At 49.0% G+C, this 16,642-nt stretch overlaps 1 protein-coding gene across 3 annotated transcripts in view; it reads right to left on the reverse strand.

The window, feature by feature from the left end:
* ACAN (aggrecan) overlaps positions 1-13,833 on the reverse strand; it is a 46,808-nt gene extending 32,975 nt beyond the window's left edge. The window contains exons 1-2 of one of the 3 annotated variants that reach the window (XM_072043360.1): positions 13,680-13,833; positions 13,314-13,578 (exon numbers count right to left, since the gene is read on the reverse strand). The gene's annotated coding sequence lies outside the window, so the exon portion shown is untranslated. Of the gene's footprint in view, positions 1-13,313 lie in introns of all 3 variants that reach the window. The other 2 variants (XM_038184926.2, XM_027466277.3) reach the window with 2 other exon arrangements.
* Positions 13,834-16,642: the final 2,809 nt, after the last annotated feature.

Raw genomic sequence — 16,642 nt, forward strand, 5'->3', positions numbered from 1 at the left:
GTGTTTTTCCATTTTCCATGTCTTTATGGCCTTTCCTTTAATAAAAGAGCTCCAGTCTGTTATAATTTGACTGTTTGCTTAATTATATTGCACTTACACTACAGGAAGAGCCAAAATACCCAAGGATGTGTGGACAAGCCTTCAGCAAGCAGGATGCCAAAGGAAATCTTGGTCAAACCGAAACAGTCGGATGCGAGGCTTGGTTAGCTACCCAGGCTCAGGCTGGGTCTGGAACTAATGGCCGGCTGAACACAAAAAGCTTTATAAGCATTTATCTTTTTTCTGGTAACTACCACAGAATGCCTCTCATTCTCCCCTGATTTATACTGGTTTTACATTACACCTCCATTAACTTCAGCAGCATTTCTCCATTTTTTTTATTTTTTATTTTTTATTTTTTCCTGAGAGCAAGCTGAACAGGCAGACCTTGCCACCAGCCACCCCCAAACTAGTTCTCGTGTAGGAAGGTCAAAACTGCCTGTCGCTTGCAACACACATGGGCAATTTTCCTGCCCTTCGAGGACAGAGAAGCTTCAAGATGCCCCCTCTGGTGAGCAGATGGCAGCTGGAGTCTCTCATGCAAGCTACAGGATCAGCTCTGTGCCTGAGCTGCTGTGGCTCTGAGTGTCTGCCCAACATGGAAAGCAAGAGCCACACTCAACAGCCCCCAGAGCCTCTAAACTCAAGGCAACAATGAGCCTTTGAGACTGGCTGAAACTTCTGCTCAGAATCCTCGCTGGTCCAAGGGGAGAAAAAACCTTCTAAAGAGCAATTCATCTCCGTATGAAATAGATGTTTTGGCTGAGAACCCTTAAAGAGCTGCTCAGCCGCTTGTCTGCTGGATGGTAGGGGAGCCTGGAGCACTCTTTCAGCATCTAGCTTTTAGATATGGGAGGGTGGTTATGCATAAAGCCTCCTTAGACCCTGTTTTACACACAGCAGTGGTAACTGGAGTGTGTCTCTTGGCTTGCAAGGAAGAATTTAAGCCAGAAAGAAGAGCTGGGACTTGGCAAACTCTTTCCTCCAGGATATGGTGTCTCTGGGAATGACAGCCACCCATCACTCTTCTTCTTTGGTGGAAGAGGCAGGTAAAAAATGATAACCCATAGAAAGAAAGTAACAATACACGTGTTTTCTGGAGCTGTCATCAGCCTTGAGCAAACCTCTTCTAGACACAGAGAGGAAAACCACCAAAACACAGAAGAAGGCACCTGAGACATTGCATTCCCCCAGGATGTCAAGCGTGAAGGTGGCAGCTTTGGCCATGTGGCTCTCCAAGTGACACCACTGTCTGCTCAGATGCATTGTCTCCTCATAAATCCCAGTGAGAAATCCCAAAGCTGTTGCTGCTGTGCTCTTAGGACCTGAGCTACCTATGCCTGGTACAGAGCAGGAGAAAGGGACGTGGAAAAACCTCTGTCCATTAACATGGTAAGGCTCATACCACTTACCCTCTCTAAACCACCACGTACTCCAAAAAGGCAAAAGCTAAACAGGTGGGTAAGTTCTCTGCAGATGCTGAGGAGATGGATAAGAGTGGGTAAAGCCCAGCTGATGGACAGCAGGTATTTGCCCTGCTGGGGGCTGAGCCATTGCTCTGTTGGAGACTGTGAATGGTGCACAGGCTGTGCTGGGGACGGTCACTTGTGCAGAATTTGCCTCTTCACTTCTCTTGTGTATGGGTTGAAACCTCATTTGTGCAGAGAAGCAGCCTTAAACATGAGAAACTGTGCTCCTGAGGCTACAGGACAAGATAGAAAAGTGACTGCAGAGAAGCAAGCCTCAGTAACGCTTCTGTGTTGGCTCAAGCTTCATGGACATAAGCCTTGCTTCCCTTCACAGCTGACGTTGCACTTAGGACAAAAAGTTTTCCACAATGCCCCTGAGACCTTGTGTCAGTACAGAACCCATAGGCACACAGACCTAAGCATGAAACTCTTCACTCACTTTGCTAGCTACTGCCCAAACCTGATAGCTGTCAATACTCAGCTGCCCCAAATTGCCTTGGTTTGAAAGTGTGCTCCTAAGAAACGTGATGTGAAAATTCACCTAACGAGGCACTGGGCAGGACTAGAAAAGACATACCAGCTGCCAGCTTCACAATGTACAAACATTTTCCTCTTGCTCCAGGTAGAGAGAAAACATCAAATCAAATCAAGACAGTTAGATTTGAGGGAAGAGCCACATGAACTTGTGCATGGCTGCAGGGCCTCTGCAATAACTGCATGTCAGGGTGAATACACCCAGCTGGCAACACTAACCATCCTCCCACTGTCACTGCTTGGACACAAAGGAGATAGGTGAGCAAACACATCCTATCTACCCTTTGCACTGCTGAGTAGTGCATGCCATTGGTGTTTAACAGTGGGAAACCACCTCCCATCCACCCTGGAGGAAGAGTTTCGAGCTTCATTACAAGCTCAGTATCTGCCTCTTTTTGCTCCCCATTTTCTCTTTCCAAAGCTGGCACCTGAAAGTTTTCTCTGCATTAATTCCAGACATTGTGTAAACACTGTGCTTAGATTTACTTCAACGAGGCTGTTTCAGCTACAACTTTCCTCCCAAATAGATTTCCTGTCTCATAAATTCAAGACATGCACAGTTTAGTTCTGCTGGGAAGGTGGAATCTCGACTCCATCCTCCCTTTGGGGTGACCTAGAAGACAAAAGGGCAAATGGCATGGGAGAGGGCCAGGGCCTTTCTGGTTACTGGCCGGGAAGGGCAGAGACATCCTGCCATGTGCTGCTCAGGAGGCAGAGCCTGCAGTCCGAGCATTACTACTTGCCATAAATAATCTGCAAGATTTGCAATCTAATGATCTCTTGGGTTTTTTTTTTTTTTTTTTTTTTTTCTCCATAACTCCAGAATTTTTCTACACAGAAGAATCTCTTTCTCCTGAGCAGATCGGTGACATTTCCAGTGGAGAAGCAAAGGATTATTATTTTCTTCTGTTTCCAGATGCTTCAACTCTTTGCAACTCCTCAGAAATCCACATGCACACAAACTGTTCACGTGTATTCCTTGCACAGGAGGGGAGGAGCCTTTTTGCCTTTATTCACTAGCCTCTAGTCATCACCTTACACCAAAGACCTCAGCTACATCTTCCAACAGCAATGTGAACCCCCAGCTGCAATGCAAGTGTGGGTTTTACTACTGCTGATGATGGATCTCTCACTCTACTTTGCCTGGAGAAGGGCTTTACCAAAACTTTGGAGCAGGTTTTCCTCAAAGTTGTCTGCCTCTAAGGCTGATTCAATGAGCCCTGGTTCCAGAGGCAGTGGGCTAGGCTTGCCTTCCAGTTTACACATCGTACCAAGACCACAGACTTCACATTCAGACTGTAAAGATGGGCTGAGGTCAAGAAGAGTTTGGTGCTTCTGGTAACCCTTGGCTCCTAACCCACACTTCTCTCTGTGCTGGACATGTCAGCCTTTATGTCAGGTCTCTTCCTGGAGCACAGCAGCCATCTGAGAGACCATTCGTACAAGAGCCGCATCACCAAACCAAAATACCTGCAAAGTTGTACAGAACACCCCTCCCAGGCAGTGTACGGATTTTCCCATAAGTATGTTGAAAATCTATTAAAATCTCCCTGGCCTGTCTCTTCTTTCATTTTTTTCTTCTCCCTTTATTCACCCGGTATTCCGTTGACTCCCTCTCATGGCACACGGTTGCCCTCCACCATCCCTGCACAATCCCTTCCTTCTCTGCGTGCTCGCACCTCTCGCATACCAGGAGGCTGTTCTGGCATGCGGTGCCCTCTTCCCTCGCAGCCAAGACACACAGCGCGTGTTTAACTCGATTTGCCTGGCTCAGTCAATAAGGTCCCTATTTATTGCTCTGTTCCTCTAGGGGGATGGAGTTATCTGCCCTGCCCCACCGTTCCAAGGGGATTTCGCTGCGTTGGGAACACCGAGGGATGCTCAGCTCCCCTTGCTGGGAGCAGCCCTGCTGGGCATGGACACTGCTCCACTGCCCCTATTCACTTGTCAAGTCGTTTCATCCGAACAATAACTCCTGCCTTTGGTTCAGCCTGCTCTATTCTTCTTGGGCAGAAATCAGCTGGGGCTCCAGGCAGAAAATAAATCTTCTTTTTTTTTTTTTTTTTTTTCTTTTTCCTACAACACTGACGGTTTTGAACCAAGCCAAATTGTAAAGCAGGAAACAAAAGAAGAGAGAAGATAGCAGCAAAATAGTTCACAGCCAAACAGGCTTGCCTGGGGTTTGCTTCAGAGAAGACCATCCATCAGAGACCACAAAAGTTTTGGGTTCTACTTTATGAGACTGGTAAGGAGTTGGAAGGGAAGGAGCAAGGTGATGGAAAGATGCCTAAAAAGTTGTCCTGGCCCTCTGTGAAAGTGCACGTGAGTCTCTGGGTGATGTACTCATCCCGCCAGCAGGAACAAGAAGGAGAACCCTCAGCATGGGGGCGGCAATAACTGGCAGAAGGGTTTCAGTTCCCTGGCTGAGATTTCCGTTTTCTGTCAGTCCAAAACTTCCCCAGGAAAGCTCCTCAAAAACCAAACCAACCAACCAACCAAACAAAAACCACTTTTTGACATTAGCAGCAAATATAAAAGGATTAATACTTAATCATGTGAGACCTATCGTTCAATCCAGAAACAAAGCACAGGCTTCTGCTTTTTTTCCAAGGGGGATTTCGGTATCTTTCAAAGCCTCAGTGGACTGTTTCCTTCAAACACATGACAAAATTAGCTTGAAGAAAGAATAGAAACCTTGCACTTTAATAACAGCCCAACTCTTTGACGTGAATGTATGTTATGTATACAGAGAGCTCTCTCTACATGCATCTGAATCTATAATCAGGCATTGGTTTGGTGTTACTTAGGAAGCAACTGTGATGACATGACATTGAAAGAGAGAGCAAGGCAGAGACAATTAACCTCCCCAAAATTAGTTTCAGATTAGGGTCACTGAATGCACATCAGTAATCATTTCCTTACAGCTCAGATCTCAGGGCTCCACTGAATTACCCCAGCCCAGACAGACAGCAGCCCCTGCCTCAGAGATCTCACAATCTACAAAGTATGCAGCTGACCAAGCCCAACAAACGTAAATTTGGGGAGAGCATGGAAATACTGAAACAAAGCAAGGCTCTTACATGAAATATAAAATCATACAGTGAGGTGCAGACTGCAATGGGAAAGAAATTTAACCTAAACACAAGCCACAGACATTTGGAGAGCCAGTGCTGCTAAGCCCAAATCTACAGTTTGCTAAGAAAAGTCCATATGTCATACCTTCAAAAAGAGAAAGCGAGGTATGGAGGAAACCAGAAACGCAATTAAATGGGAATACAAAGTTTTCTGAGAGGCAAATAAATTCCTATGCATGAGATGTGGTCAGGAGGGAGAGCCAAAACGCTGCCCAGTGTTTGGTGAAGCATTCTGTAAAGGCAACAGAAAATGTTGTTTTTCCAGAGCTATGTGGAACAGTTTGAAACCAACAGTGCCCACATTTTGGGGAAACAGAAAGGCACCAACACAGATCCCCTTGTAGGCAAAATAACTGCCTAGTGAAGTGCTTCAAACCAGCAAATACGCTCAGGCAGTGATGGACGAGATGTGGGCTCTAACACGGACCCTGGAGCATGCTGTACCGGTATTTTGACTCAGACACACAGCACTAGCCAGAGAAACTGTAAACAAATGAAATTTGTTTTATACTATTGTCATAAAAGACCGATTCAACGACAAATAATAATGATCTGTTTTAAACACGCTATCTTGTAATTCTCCCAGTAAGATGGGTAGGTAAATTATCTGGCGGCCAGATCCAGTTTCCATTGGAATCAGTAGAAACGAGGCCCTATAACCCTGAGGTTCGTGACATTAAACCCAAGCTATGGTTTTAAAACCTAGTCTAGACACGTAACTCTTTGAAAGCCCCAAACAGGCAGCAGGGAGAGCACTCAAAAGGAATTCCCAATCCCCACAAGCTCGCACAGAGCTCTCTGCTTTCAGACAGCAGAAGAATTAATTCCATAAGACAACATAGCAAGGAAAATCCTGTTTGGCTCTCACAGAGTAGGAGGACTGGATCTAATCATGCATAACATTTGGGCACTGTCATGGAGCAGTCTGCAGTTTGTGGCAATTCCATAGCTGTGACCGAAAAGCCATCGTGACATTCATACTCATCAATTCACGCTGCATAAATAAGCCACGCAACGGGGGTGATGCTCAGTAAGACTGTTAAATGTTCAAAAAGAAAATGTTCTCTAGCTTTTAGGATGAGCATTCCGGCAAACGTGGTTGAGTGAGTCCTGCTTCAAGTTAATGGTTTCTAATGGAATTATACTGGGAAGGTGAGGGGCAAGCACTGGTATAGGTTCTGGCCCTGAAAGGTCAGTCCCTGCAGACCCCAGGCTTGTCCATCCAACATCTGGGGCCTCCAGAGCTCCCTGTTCTGCTGCAGCATTGAGGATGTTCAAAAGTCATGTTGGACTTTGTCTCCCCTTGGGCTGGGTGCTTGCTTCCTGAAAGACTCAATGTGATGTCCTTCCTACTGCAGGGATGTCACAAAAGAGAATTATAAGTACAAGCGAGTCTTTTGGAAAGCAAGAAAAGCATGCACTGCTGGTCATTAAGAAAATTAGCAAATGGCTTCTGAGCTGAGCTTTCAAAGATTTTGATTACAAGTTTTGATACAGCAGCAGTAGATTAAATTCTTACAGTGTACTCTCCAGTGGTTACTGCGAGAGTTATGGGAATGTCAAAATTGCTTTGTAAAAGTCTGATAACCTGCCCAATTGTCCACGGTATCTCAGAATTTAAAGATGCAAAAGGATGTCTGAGGCACTCAATGGAATTTGCAGAAGTGCTTTTCTGTGTCTTGGGGCACTTTGCTGCTTTGCAAGATGTGTCCTTGAGTCCCTAAAGCAACTTCTGGAAAAGGACATAATTTTATAAGGGAAATAAATCCAATCAGATATCTGAGTGTCTAACGACTCTCATTCCCAATCAGTTTCAAAATATTATTGTTTAATTACACTAACAGCACAGATAAGAGAGACATCTCTGAAGGATGAGGCACCACAGTTCTATACACAATGTCAGCTGCATTTGCAGTTGAGGAATAGAGAGCAACCAACTTGGAGATTAAAAGAAATTGGTAATAAACCATGCCAGAATTGAAGAGAAGGTGCCAACCGCTGTATTCCAGTGTCGCCAGTTTCCCCAGTATACATAATGAAGGCATGAGAAAAGCTTCAGCGTTACTCAGAGTGCAGCATGAGCAAGCTGTGAAAGGGCTGAGCATAATATCCATAAAGTACTTCCATTTATTTATTTATTACACTGGCTGGATGTGCTTATTCAAAGTCAAGAGGAATGCAGTTTTAAGTCAGCTGGTGGTGTCAATTGTCTGAAACTGGCCTAAACAAGATCAGAAGTAGCAGAAGTGAGATGGATTGAAAAGCTGGAAGAAAGGCTTGTGTTAGCCAAAGCATCTTTGCTTTCCAGCGCTCTCAGTTGCTCTTGGAGATACCACCTCAGTCAAAAACCTTCCCTTGACTAAAGGAGAACTTGTGGTAGGGCTAGCAGAAGGAATGACAAAAGATTATTAACTCTTTGAAATGTGGTCTCTTTGGGAAAACATAGTTTCTCTAGTGGAGAATGTAGGTGAAGACTGAGGGCTCCGAGCCCTGCCTTCTTCAAAAGGTGCTGTAGAGAAGGCTGAGCTGGCTGTGCCTGGCTGAGCACCTTGCCATGGCAGTGGGGTGTCTGGCAGAGGCCAACTCACCCAAGAATTTATCAGGAAAGTTTTGAAGCCCACACTGAACTCAATGCTATCTTGATTGGAGTGGTAATGATAACATGAAGTCACTTTGGGAACGCCAGTGAGAGCTGTAAGCACAGCACTGGGAATGAACTGAAATGAAGATCTCTGCTTCCCAGCCTCTGAGATCTTCATGCCTATAACGCATGTCCTACGTGGCTACAACGAGAGAATGGCCCCAAACAATGCCAAATGTACTTCAGAAAGGTGTAAAGGAATGGGTGCCTGCCTACCATTGCTGGATATGAGAATAATTTAGGAGCAGAAATGGGCACACGCTGCACACAGCCTCGTCTCAGGCACTGCACCCTCCTGCTGGTGTGCTTGGCAGCATTAGCAGACCAAGTGCCCTGCCGCCTGAGGGTATCGCTTACATATCAATTGCTACAAGGCAGCAGGGTATTATTTATACAATAAGTGCTATATAAAACAGCAGGGTAATATTTAGAGGGCAAATACAACGGAGAGGAAGGCTGCAATTTGTTCGGCAGCAGCAGGATGTTCTCTGCTCTCCAAAGCACCATGCAGGATCAGGGTGACACTTAGATGCCAAGTACTGTGGGAGGACAGGGTATTATTTAAACCCCAGATACAATAGTAGGTAAAGAGTATTATTTACTAACCAGACGGAATGCAATAGCAGCAGTAACTGCACGGTATAATTTACGGCAGAGGAAAAGACATCATTTGCAGACCAGTCATTACAGAACGGGAGGGTATTCGTTAGAGCACAGCACTGAAGCATTGCTTTGAAGCCGAGCACCATGAAGACACAGGGTATTATTTATACACCAAACCCCACAGAAACTATTTTTCTGGGGTAAGTAACAGTGACAGTTAATCATTCATACAAAAGCCATCCTGTAATTTCCAATATGTGAACTACGTGATGATTTCAACCTTGAAGCCGTGGTACAGATGATGTAATGTTAATTACCCTTAGCTGCTGTGCCACAGCACTGCTAATCCCGAGTAATCCTCTGAAGCCAGAAGAGTTATGCCAGCCGGGCTGAATCTGCCCTGCACAAAGCCTGCTCTGACTGGGGACTTCCAGGGCTGTGGCAGGGATTTATCTCTGGCCCGTGCAGGATCCCAGCAGGAGCAGCAGGTTTTGCTGTGCATTACGGGTTGTTCAGTCCTGGGCACAGCTCTCCTGGAGGAGGTGTGAATGAGGGAGGGGAGCTCCAGCTGGAAGGGATCAGTGCCATCATTTTCACCTGTTTATCAGCTGCTGGCCTCCACATTTCCTTTGCACACCTTTTACCCTTCAGTCCATGATCTAAGACTCAGTTCCTTGGTTATTTTTTGTTAGTTTCCCCTAAAGAATACATATATATTTTCCTTTCAAATTATTCCTATTTCATTTTCTCTCTATTAAGTCACATCTATCTCTCCTGTGGCCTTCACAGACAATTCCTTCTGTCCTTCAGTGGTTGTCATGACTGTTAATTACCTGTCCAAGTCCTCTGCCTAGTGTGAACCAAGGGCATTGTAGAAGCCAAAAGCACTTGGAAATTGCCAGCCCAGATGAAACCAGTGGTGTGTCCGGGCCAGCATCCTGTCTTGGACAAGATCCGTATCACCAGCTTCAGAGCAAAGTTCTCATCATCGAAAAACAGGGGAGAAATTGCTGAGGAGGAAGTTTCCTTTTGACACTAGGCATTTAGTGGTTGCCTTGTGCCTTGAAGCATGAGTATTTACATTCCATATCTTCCCGCTAATGTAAGCGAGGTTTATTGGGCATGGCTGGACAGGCAGCTTTACTCTCGGGCCTAACTCGTGAGCAGTCCTTTCCCTACCCGACCAGAAACACTTTGCTGTCCTGGTCACCTCATTTCTGCCTCGCAGATGCCCTTTTGTCTCCCGTTGCCTGCTGTGGCCCCTGTTGCACCTTCCATCGCTGGGTTCAGCTCCTTACACCCTGTGTGAAACCCAGGTGCTTCAGAAGATCCCCAGCTCCCATGTAGACGCCCAGGTAAAATGGTGGCAACCAGGGCCATCTGCGTGGTCAACTTTCATCAACTTTAACAGCAAACGGGGGACGAACGGTGCTGACCTGCCTTCCCCAGGACAGCCCATCGCCCAAATTCCTCTCAGCAAGCTCTGCTCCTGGCCAGCACAAGCCTCTGCACCCCAAGGAGGCCTCCGATCCCCCGGGGGGAGCTGAGCAGTGCGGTACGGCCCTCAGCCAAGTTCTGGGCCTCTCCCGAACTTCTCCTACTCCACATGAGCCCGCTGTGCTCCGGCTTGAGCCAGCATCTGGAGAAAAGCCACGAGTCGCCATGCCTTGGTTGGCACAAAGAGTGACTACAAAGGTGAAAACGCAGATGATGGTGCTTGAAATAGGCCTCTGAGTGTCCTGCTTTCCCAGCACAGCAAGCCTTCCTCCCTGAGGAAGCGCAGAGCCACTGGGACACCCAGTCCCCCAGGTGCCACCATCTCCCCTGTTTGCTTGTGGGGTTGTAACGTGGCTCCAGGTGAAGCCATCAGGAGTGTTAGCTCACCACAGTGACTGCATGGGGGCTTGTAAAGCAGGGCAAGGAGAGCTGAGCAAGGCGGTCCACTTGGCTGCTGCTTGGCACCTCAACACATTTCAGCAGCTAACACGTGTGGAAGGTTTTGGGGTACCCAAGTCAAAGGATTCTGGCCTTCCTCATCATTTCCCCCAGCCTTCTGCTCCCCAGTCTGTGCTGAGGAACCACTGGGAAGGAAGAACATCATGCAAGGGAGAAATGGAAATTTTTATTAAAAAGGGAAAGCCTGTCGTAAAAGACGCTGGAGGGAAAAATCTCAGTGCGAAGCATCAAAAAAAAAAAAAAAAAAAAAAAAGGCTGCCCGGGCGAACACTACAAATCCCCCCGCCTATTCATGAGGCCAACAAAAAGCTTCTTGAGCTCGGCACTGTGAGCCCATTGAGCGCGGCGCGGGGCAGCGGCGCACACACCCTGCCTTGTGCACACAGGCAGCGCCCGCAGCCCCGCCGTGCACACAGGCCGGGCTGTTCTGCCCGCGCACAAGGAAGCACTGAGTTTTTAAAAGTAAACTGTAAGGTTTCCGTTGTTGCACTGGGCTCAAGTATTTTTTTTTTTTTTTTTTTAAATATATATCTATAACAGCTCCCTCTCTTTGCTGTCTCTCTCTCTCTTTCCCTCTTTAAACAGCCCTGAATGCAGCGGGCTGCTCCGCAGCCGTCCTGCTCTGGCTCCGTATGTGGTCCAGACCCGGGATGAAGACGGCTTTTGTTGCTGCTGCTGGGAAGCTGCCTGCGAGCAGCACACACAGCCCGGCTTGTTCACACGTGGAGGCTGCCGGGGGGAGCAGGAGGAGGAGGAGGAGGAGGAGGAGAGGGAGGCAGGCTGGGGAAGGCTGGGCTTGCGGTGGAGCAGCCGTCCCACCACCGGCGGGGAGACGGCGGCAGGTGGCGGTGGAAAAGATGTCTCAGGCAGCTAAGAAAGGTCCTGTTGAGTGTGGAACGGGCAGCAGTTGGCCCTCCACCAGCCCGTGTCCCTGCTGGGATGAGGCAGCGTGGAGAGGCAGGGAAGTCACCAGGCCTGGGCAATTTATGGCTGAGGAGGAGCTGCCCCAGGGAGAGGAGGAGAGAAGAGACCAGTAACAGAGGGGATTTTGGAGTCCCCAGGTTTTCTGGCCATTATACACATCTCTGGTTGATACCAGAGCATGGAACAGCAGTTTACACGCTCATTCATTCATTTCTGTCTTTTAAATGATACCACCCATCCTCTCCTTCCCCAAACCCCCTAACATTTCTCTCCAGTTAGGTCATATTTTACAGTGAGGAGCTGCTGTTTACACTGACGGTGCTAAGTCTGCAGCATTTTAGTTAATCTCCTCGGCTTCCTGACCTGCAGACTCTCTTTACCCACCCATCCTCCAGTCCTCTCGCTGCTGTCAAACCCTGCTTCTGTCTGTGGAAGTGGTTGTAGGAAACATCAAGCAGGAGCTCTAGCAGAGGAGATGGGGTTTTCCCTAAAGGTTGCTGGGGCTGCTGAGAGCCCGCAGGCAGCACGGGAACATCCCTGGCCCAGCGAGGGCAGTGGGGATGCTTCCTTCTTCTGCGCTCTGACAGCACCTCCAAACGTCTCGGAGAGGGAAAACACCTCCCGTCTGCCCTGCCGGGTGGGTACAGCCTCAGAAGTTTTGCAAAAACATATAGCACCAAACAACCAAAGCAGAGAAACAAACAGATCTTCTCCGTGGGGTCTTGAAAGCCCACCAAATCGGTCCCCGAACCCCTGGCCCCTCTGCCCAGCCAGCGTCCTCTATCTGGAGCTCGCAGACAAAAAGGAAAATAGTGGGGAATGCTAAAAAATTCCTCTCACCCAACTATTTCATCATGGGATATTCCCCCCCCTTCCCACATCTGGCAAAGTTATTTTAGAAAACTGGGAGAACTTTTCAAACTGCATTTTTTTGGCCAAACATCTCGAAAGGGCAGAGTTACAAAGCATGCTTTCCGCTACATGCAGAGGGTAGGCTGCTGCTGAGCACAAAGTTTAAGCGAAAAAGTCTTAAAAAGCAGGGAGTGACCTAAAAGGAGAAATTTCCAACAGAGGCGCCGAAGAACAAAAACTTTTTGCTCTGCCTGCTCTTAGAGAAGAGCTCAGCTACTACTGAGCCACTGCTGAAAATGTGTTTCAGCCAGGAATCAGCTCGGAGAGGGGCAGCCACCGAGCAGTGCCCTGCACCACGCTCTGGAAACCATCCAGGAGCTGCTGTCAGTGCCACGGGCTCGCTCGCAGCCGTGGCACGCGTGCTGCACACGGTCCCACCTCCCCGATCCCATCTCCTCTCATCCTCCTCCTGCTCTCATCCCGCCAACCTGCGGCTTCACGTCCTACGAGCCCACAGAGCACCCTTTGTGCTCTTGATAGCGATTTGGTGGCAGCGAGCGGAGCAGTCACCGGCAGACAGCCCGTGATGGTTTAGGACACCAGTGACAAACAAGCTCAGCCGCAGCCTCCTTGCCCCGCGCTCAGCAGCGGGATGAGAAATGCCACCGACGGCAGCCAAAATCCATCGTGCAGGAACACCGACGGTCGTTTGGGGAGCAGGCAGAGGGGTGGCCCCCTCTCTGTGCTCCCACCTGGTGGCATTGGATGCCCGGTGTCCCAAGCCACGTGCCTTGCTTTCCCTCCCTCGCCCAAGAACTAACAAACTCGGCGCATGGCCCCAGTCTCCAGCTATGGGGCCGTGCCCCCGCAGCCCCATAGCTGCAGGGGTTGGTGTGGGGCCGGCACGGCGGTGCTGCTGGCAGCCCGGCCCCATAGGATCCCAGCAGGCTCCTCTCACAGCAGCGCTGCTGGCAGGAGGGCAGCTCCGTGGAAAACCCTGGGAGCAGTCAGCGTGCAACTTCCCTCGCATCCCTGCTCACCAGGGAAAGAGACAATCCACTTTTTTAGAGCCCGCGCCTATAGAGCACCGAGGAAAGAAGTGGGGAAGTTAAGGAAAAAATCCCAAAGAGAGAGAAGAGGGAGGAAAGCGCAACCCCTTACCTTTAACAGTTCAGTGCAGTGCTTGGAGAATCTAAGTCCCATACACCTGGCAGAGAAATTAGGTGTTTTTTGGCGTTCAGGACGGAAAGAGCTTGCCACTTCTTGCTGTTGCTGTATGTCTTCTTCGCAATCTCCAGATGAGTTTTCCTGCTTTTTTTTTTTTTTTTTTTTTTTTCCCGGTTCCCCAGAAGAAATCAAAATTCCCTGTGTGGTATTTCAGGTCCTTTCAGGCAGTGGCAGCAGCAGCAGGCTTGAAGAGTAAGTGCTGTGTGTGAATGGCAAAAAAAGAGAGAGAGGGTTCAGACCACATTAGCTGCCACTGGCTGCAAGAGAGACCATCAAACTCCTGTCAGCCTCCTTAGATACCTCTTGAAGAGCTGGCAAACTAAGTGTATTGGATCCTCCTCTGGATTTTAGAGTAAAGGTAGGCAGGCATCCAGGGGGCAGGGGGAAATAGGAGGGCTTAAGGACAGAAAAGGAAGCCCAGCCTCTTGGAAAGAGGGGAAAAAAATAGAAAAGAAAAGAAAAGGGAAAAAGAAAAAAAAAAAAGCATTGCCAAAAAAAAAATACTGTAAATGGAGAAAGCTGAATGGGGAGTGGGGGATTAAATTTAGCCCTCTGGTTTGGAAGCAAACTACATGGAGCACCACAAGTGGTTGAGAGAGAAGAAATAGTTTATGTAATAAAAAGAGAACGTGGTTTATGCAAACTAAAATAACATGAAGCTAATTAAGGAACCTGAGCAAAGCACGCGTGTCTGCAGTGCAGGCAGTATCGCTGCTGGCCCACCAGCAATGGGCACGTTCACGGGGAGCCCACAGACAGCAGCAGAGAAGAAAGTTTGGGGACCTCTCCGGGGGGCTCTGCGGGGCAGGGGGGGAGGCAGGTGGTGGAGGTGTGGGAAGAGGGAGAGGATGCTCGCTGTGAGGACATGGAAAGCACCTGGAGCAGTGGTAATTGATGAGTGGTATGGAGGCAGAGGAATGAGGCTGATGGGGAGAGGAGTTGTCCAAAAGCTGTGCTGTGGAAGAACCAGGGGAGAAACGCAGAGCTAGGGAGCACTGAGGGGTGATGAAGGCTGAAGCAACCACCCCAAAACCTCAGGGAGGATCCCATCGTGGAGTCCTTGGCAGTTCGGACGCTGTGGGAAGGTGCTGAAGAGGCTGTAATGAGTTTTGACTTTATTTATTTATTTTTCAGTGGTGGATGCTGGTGACTTGGAGTGGGCGAAGCTGTGCCTGAGGAGCATGCGATGGGGCTGCTCCTGCAGGCCTCGGCTTGGGAAGGGGCTGGATGGCAGCTGGGGGGGGGTGGGGGGGGGTGGGAGACAGCTGAGGCTTTCCCAGTTGAGAAAACCTCTTCTGGCTGAGAAACTGTGTGTGCCTCCCCAGCGACACAGGAGGGTGGGCACAGGGCTGGGGACTCAACCTGCGCCTTGCGAGGAGTCCCCTGGCTCAGGCTGTGCCTGGCTCCCTTCACCTGCCCGTTCATCCCCCTGTGCTGCTCAGACATCTCCAAGAGGTCAAGGTGGCAGACCCAAGGCCAGCAGTGCCTGAAATTTCAATTTCTGCGTTTCCCTCTCTTTCCCTAGCGCCCTCCTTTGCTTTCTGGTTTACAACATAATGCTTTGCCCTCCCTCCGTGAATTACCTCGATGCCATGCCTCATTTCGAAGCTTGTTCCCTCGGCTGTCCCACTGCTAAACCCGAGGCTCGTAACCCCTTCACTGTGTTCGTGCCCCCTCCTGAGAGCCGGGCATCCATCACCCCGACAGCCAGAGCCAGACCACAGCTTGTGGAGGCACGCTCCTTCCCAGGAGGGACTTTGGCCACGAATCTCCCCCTTGGAGATCACCCTCTTTTTTTTTTTTTTTTTTTTTTTTTCAGCAGGAAAAACTTAGTGCTAAAGCTTTCTTGGTACCTTTACGCTTAAGGTCAAAAGGGTGGGGAGGGAAAACTCTTCAGGACCACTGGACAGGACATTTACAGCCCTGTCCGAGACTCATACTTTATTCCCACCTGCCTTGCGTGCCTTTTGGTGGATAAGAACGCTGCCTATCGAAGTCATGTTTAATCTTCCATCCTTTAAGGTCAAGCGGGGGCGTCCCAATGACTTAAAGGGCACGGGCTCGGCCCCAGGGGCTGCTGCCATCTCCAGCGGTGCTGCTGTGGCTGTGCCGGAGCATCGCCTGCCTGTGATGCCGGGCGGCATGGCATGGCTGTAGCAGCAAGATGACAGGCAAGGCGCACTTCAGACAGGGCATGACAGCCTGTGCTTGAGGCAGGGCTCGGTATTTCCAGCTGGGCAGGAAGAAAAGCACGTAGACAGGAGCTATAAAACGCGCCCGGAGTGATTCTGTCCTGACTCACGTGTGCGAGGGGCTCTGCGACACATCACGCCTGGCCACAGCCCCTTCTCGCCGTGACACGAAGTCCTCCCGGGCAATGCACACTTTGGGATTTTTGGCTGGGGAGGGACTGGGAGCCCTGTGTACCCTCTGCTGCCACTGTGGTTTGGCAAAGAAAACCCCATCTGAACCTTTCGCGAGCTGCAGCCAGGGAGCAGAGAAAATTCCACTTTGGAGCTGACCAGCTAGGAAAATGTGATGCTCCACACAAAGCGGTTCCTTAGCAACTTTTGGGAAGGGGTAGAAACTGCACAGTACCTGCTGGCTGTCCCAGTTCTGTGTCTGCATCGGGAGCGATTGGAAAAACAGCTAAATACGTGCAGAGAAATTGTGATTCATAAACCGCTGCTGGAGCCGGTTGTGTTTGTTTGTTCTGAAGCTGAGGAGAGGCTGGGTCAAAAAAGCCATATAAGTGGCTTTTGTTTTTTGTTTAAAGCAGGGAAGTGACAATTCAGAGGTCTCAGGAGTACAGGTAACAAGCTAGAGGAGTGCTCACGGTCAGGTAAAGCTTTTACATCTCATTATAACGTTCAAAGGAGACCTGTGGCTATTCCCAGAGAGGTTCAGCCCTTGGGGAGCGCAAATATTTGATCAGAGAACAAACCCAGTGCACAAGGAAGGGTGAATAATAGCTTTGCCTATTGAATATCCAGAATTTGCACGGTGGAAGCAGTCACTGACTGCAAACAGGCAGAAAAGGAAATGACACCAGACAGAAAAAGATTCAATCAGTTGGGCTGATAGTTATTTGTGGGTTTCCAAAAGCAATGAAAGGCAGGCCTGGGTGGATTTCCAGCCATAAATAAATAAATAAATAAATAAATCAGGAATAGAACAAGCAGGAATAAAGAATAAAATCCTCAAACTGCTTTTAAAAATTGTGCAGACCTGCCCCCTCGCTACCATGAAGCTGTTCCTTTTCC

This window comes from Anas platyrhynchos, chromosome 11 (genome assembly GCF_047663525.1).
Source record: "Anas platyrhynchos isolate ZD024472 breed Pekin duck chromosome 11, IASCAAS_PekinDuck_T2T, whole genome shotgun sequence".
Taxonomy (NCBI): domain Eukaryota; kingdom Metazoa; phylum Chordata; class Aves; order Anseriformes; family Anatidae; genus Anas; species Anas platyrhynchos.